Source organism: Pinus tabuliformis, chromosome 6 (assembly GCF_031772625.1).
Source record: "Pinus tabuliformis cultivar Carrire ecotype Pingquan chromosome 6, CPIR1, whole genome shotgun sequence".
NCBI classification, from domain to species: domain Eukaryota; kingdom Viridiplantae; phylum Streptophyta; class Pinopsida; order Pinales; family Pinaceae; genus Pinus; species Pinus tabuliformis.
The window spans coordinates 605,529,605-605,535,131 of NC_142292.1; positions in this window are offsets into that span (position 1 = coordinate 605,529,605).

The following is a 5,527-nucleotide window of genomic DNA, read 5'->3' on the forward strand; positions in this document are numbered from 1 at the left end:
TTTTTGGTGATTAATAAAATTATATGAAATTACTAATTTTATTTTATTTTTTATTTTTTTTTCGAAGGAAAAAAACGGTAACTTTTTATTAAAAAGATAATGAAAAGTTACACTAGCAGATGCATTGAAGCATTCCGTATGCTGCCACAAGGGCCCGAGTGCTTTCGCACCCCACGCAACGTTAGAGGACTAACGTGCAAAAAGAATAAGAAAAGAGGAGAGGAGAGAGTATGAAAGGGGCAAAAACTGGAATCCGGCAGTGAGTAGAACTCACGCTTCAAGTTTTTCTCCCCTTTTTCTTTTCGACCTTGCGCCACTCTCCTTGAGTGGGCTCGATCGAAGCAATGACTAACTGTGTCTCTGTATTCTGTGGGCCAGGTTCTTTGTCTGAATCTGAAGTATCTGAGTGGTGGTGCCGTTTGGTGCCTCCCGTACTAGGATCCATGCTTGTCTCCACTGCCTTGTTGTCTGATGAGATTCCTTTCTGTTTCTCCATTTCTTGAGTTACCTCAGTTTTCTCTGCTGGAGGTTCTTCCTCTGCTGCTTCTGATTCTTCGTCCTCTGAATCTGGGGGAGAAAAATTCCAACCTTTCCTCTGCTTCCCTTTCTGCTTCTTTTTATTCTTGGCTTCTGGACATGTGCTTTGTAAGTGTCCTGTCTGCCTACAGATCCTACATCTGAAAGCGGTGTTTTCATAATCTAGTACCTGCAACCAGTTCTGTTGTTTGTAGATCAACCTTATATTTTCCGGCAGCCCTTTACTTAAGTCTACTTCCACACAGATACGTGCGAAAGTGTAGATCCTTTCATCGATCCTGTCCAGGTCTGTTTTGATATATTTCCCTATGCTGTTCCCAATGCCTTCCAGCACTCGTTCATCCCAAAAGTGCAATGGAAGATTGTGTAGTCTAACCCAAACTGGCATTCTGGTTACCGTCATTTTATTTGGATCAAAATCTGGGAACCATGGAGTCACAAACAGCCCTGCTGTTCCCCAAAACCATGGCCCGGCACTGATGACTGTATCTCTGACTTCCTTGGATGTAAATCTTACTATGAAAAAACCCTTTGCACATAAATGAATGTCACACTCCATGGTCCAGCTGGTGAAGATCCAATGGAAAAGATCCATAGGTTTAGGCCAAAAGCTGTTGAAACGGCAAATTAAAGCTTGCGTTTCATAGGACTTGACGAAATCATCGAGCCCTGAGGAATCTAAGTTTAAAGCTGGGGTTTGCTCTGACTGATCTACTATGTATGGCCTGGGCATGTGTCCTCCTTGATCTGGGGAGAACCCTGAATTTCTGCTGCCCTGTAAAATGTTTTTATAGGATCCTTTTGGTTGGTGTTGGGCTGCAGCTTTTTTCCCCTTGTCTCCCCCTGAGGAGCTTGTCTGTCCCTGAGGCAGAGCCCCTCCTCTCAATCTGAGATTTAAAATAATGATTGATCCTGGCCCAATCTCATAACTTTCCAAAGATCTACAGTCCTGGAGGGACCGCCTTCCACTGACCAGATGCTGGGCCTGAATTGGGTATCCCATTTCTGCCCATATTTGTTGTTTTAGCTGCAGGGAGGTGTCTCCTGCATGAACCCATACTAATTGAGATTTCCCCTGAGGGGGTTTAATCAGAATCTGAAAACAAATATTTGTTACCTGCTTTGGCTGATGGCGAAATTCCAGATCTGTCTCTGTTTTGATTCGTTTTTCCTTTTGCATGTCTAGATCTGCATAAACTCTGCCCGATCTAGGATTGATGTCTCCGTTCTGCCGCCTGGGATCCAGCTGTACTCGGATAAAGGCTTGGTCGTGTTCGATCTGGTGCCTCGGATCACTCTGTGCTCGGATATAGACTAGATCGTATGGATCTGAGCCAAAACTGCAATGATTGGGCCCGTGTGTTGTAGAAGGGAGCGGATCTGCATCATGCAGTCCCCCCCTGCCGATTCTCCGCGCGATCTGGGTTGGACAACGCCTAGCCTCTAAACGCCATACGCCAGACAGGCTTCTTTGTTCAGGGCTGCAGATTGGAGCCTCAATCTTTCGCAGGAGAGTACCCTCCTCGTATCTCCACGCAGCAATGGGAACCTCCGTTAATGCCTTCACCCCGTCTCGCTGAAGACTATACGCAGAGCCACGCAGATCTAAGTGTATTTGGACCATTCGTCTCCGTGAGACCGACCATTTCTGTGCAGGTGCTTTCAGAAGAGACGACCTCCCACCAACGATCACCGTTTCCCCAGTCCCTGGTTCACCTTCGGCCCTTGAGGCAAGCTTGGGAACCGTTGCGGCAACAACCAGATCTCTGTTCGAAACCCTAACCATCGCCATCGCCGCCTCCGATCACTATGGACATTAAACCCTTTATTTTATTTTATTTTACATAAATATAATTTAAATTAAATATTTAACATTTTAGTTTTTTACGTAAATTTAATGATATAATTTTTTTAAAGATTATGAATTTTTTTCTCAAAGAAAAAAATCTGTAATTTTATTTATTTAAAATAATATTACAAACTATAGATGCTTCATGGTATTTCATTGATTTTGAACTTTATAAAAATGTAGTGTTTGATAAAGAGTCTTTCTGGGAGGGTGATAGGATGATGGTAACTATCTATCTTTTGCAAAAGCTATATATTAAGAGTCTTTTTATACTTCTTCCATAAGGAGTTTTATATTCATCTCAAATATCATTTACAAAATGTAAAAGTGTAATAAGAAACATCAATAAACATCTATATATATTGTAGAATTTACTTACATGAGGGTCTAGAAAAATATTTTTGTTGTTGGCCTTTCCAATTTTGTGACTTCAAATGTGCATTAGTGTTGTATTTTCTCAAGAATTGGATTGAGAGTATAATTGTGAATTAGAGAAACTCTTTTTACCTAATTTATGAATTTTTAAGATTACCCATAGACATCAACAGAGATGAGAATTTGTTGTTGTATTTTCTAGTTGTTGTATTTTCTTAAGAATTGGATTGAGAGTATAATTGCAAATTCTAGCTACTCCTTTTATCCAATTTATATCATTTTGAAAATGGGACCATAGGCATGGATAGAGGTGATTCCCTATGAGATAGTGATTTGAAACAATAATTTGAGAGTAGGTTCCTTTTTGGAGCATTTTATGAAAGGGCCAGGCTTTGAAAACCAATCTTGAGAGCAGGTTCCCTGCTAGAAGCATTTTATGTAATGGCTAGGCTTTGCAAAATAATATTGGTTAGGTTTTGAAAAACAATCTTGGTTTTAGAAGTGGCCTTGTCTTCAGACATGGCATAGTTTCTTTCTAGCCATATTCCCAAGCCACAATTAGGGGAAGGGGCCTATGGTGAGATTTTTCTGAGATGTTAGGCATTCTTCAGTGCTTGAGCTATTACATGCATATGAATTTTGAATAAAGGCATATCATGGTTAACCTCTTATATGTGTTTTAGACATAGAATTCATTTCCTAATAGGTCTTCATAATGTAAATGCAGAATTAACTTCAACATGAAAATACAATAGAAAATAGGGTCCATTCATTATACATTGATAGCTAACTACAACAGACAATGTAATTACACGTACATGAACCGAGAACTTTGCGCAATCTCATAATCCATTCATAACATTCACCGTCGATATAAAGTATTTAAACAACAAGATCATAGATCTAGAAAAAATCTCAAGAAGGTATTTAAACAACAAGATCATAGATCTAGAACAAATCTCAAGGAGAGATCATATTTTATTAATAAGTAAAAAGAATTAGTTTCAAGACTTAGTTCCATGTGTCCAACAACAAAGACTTAGTTTCATGTGTCCAACAGCAAATACTTAGGAAGTGGATGTTCATATTATCTTACTAGTTAATACCATACAACAAAAAATCCACAATATCCATAAAACGACACTATGTCAGAGCCTCAATAAAATTAACTCCATAGAATCTATCGATAGAACGAGATGATATTAGACAATAGAAAAGAAAGCATAGCATAATAGAATAGAATTTCCAACCACTGAGCAACTAACTGAGCAACATCTAATCAGTCGAACAATCGAACAATAGAACCAACCAACAACATAAATCTTGATCATCAACAAGGTCATCCTTTATATAGGGTAGTTTTTCATATAAGACTCAAGGAATCTTTTTCCAACTCACCTAGACGATTTGTCCTCGTATGTGTAAACCCTCAGCCGTGAGCCGCACTACACTTAGCCGAATAGCCACCTTAGTCCATATCCAACAACCCTGCATTGTTGGCAGATACCCTATAACTGAGAAAAAAAATGGTTATCATGCAGTAGTGTTTGGCCTTTGTTGCACATCTGCATGGTATGTTAGGCCTCTGTGAGTTATAGAGTGCACAATGTCAATACCTTCCTGGGTAGTACTTTCATACATAAGAAAAATTTCAAAAAATTTCCCCTCATCTCTTCTTTGCTCCAACAAAGGATATGAATAAAAAGAATATGTGGAAGAAACATTAGTTCATGTATCACTAATGCTTTGGCCAAAGTTATTCAAAATTGTAATAGGTCTCACCGTGGGTTTTTTTTCATTTTATAAAATGTCTAAATTTTTAATGTTTGTGCTTGTGTGGTGATAGTGTAGTGATAGGCTAGCTTGTACTCTGTCTAAATTTTTAATGTTTGTGCTTGTGTAGTGGAATGGCACACATGAGGAATGTTACAAAGAATGCATTAATAATGTATTTTACTACTAACTAATGCTTGAATATTAAGTTAATAAAAATTTTGCTCATCCGGCTAGGCTTAAGGGTGGATATCTCACACTGGAAGGCATTTGCCAACCAATATAGGGGCCTTGCCTACATTTGAAATAGATTTGAAATTTGGTTTACCTTTGTAGTGAACGTTGTGAACAATTGCTCTAGCCTTAAGAATATAGTGTTAGGTCTATCTTAGGTCTTTGGATGACAGGTGACAACTCTATTATTTCTCTTGATTTTAAAAACAAAAAGTTAATAATTGTTTTTTAAGATAATGGAATTTATTATAAAAAATTTAAGTGACTTTACTTAGCTTTCAAATTTATTCGACCAAATTGTTTGAATCTGACAAAAAAATATTTCAAAAAATCTAGTAGGAATACTTAATCTAATTTTTTAATGGTGAAAATGAATTCAGCGCCATCAAAAACCTATAAGACACTCAAAATCTTGAAATTTGACAACTGTAACTTAAATTTAAAAAAGTTCCTAGTCAAAATTTCTATAATTTCCAACCAAATTTGAAGAAGTGTATACTACGGCTTAAAATACATTAGTCACGATATCACGATTCAAAAAGCTCAGGTGTCACGATTTATTCGCCAAACGCAGAAACTTTAGTTAGAAAGTTCGAAGTATCACGGATTTTAGGACAAAGTTCACCTGAATGTTATAAGATTCAGGAGAAAGTTGGAGTATCACGGATTTTCGGAAAAAAATTCACCGAAATGTTTGTCACAAAATTCAGCAATTAATAAAATTTATGTTGAAGTTATAATTTCAACGCAGCCCAAAAA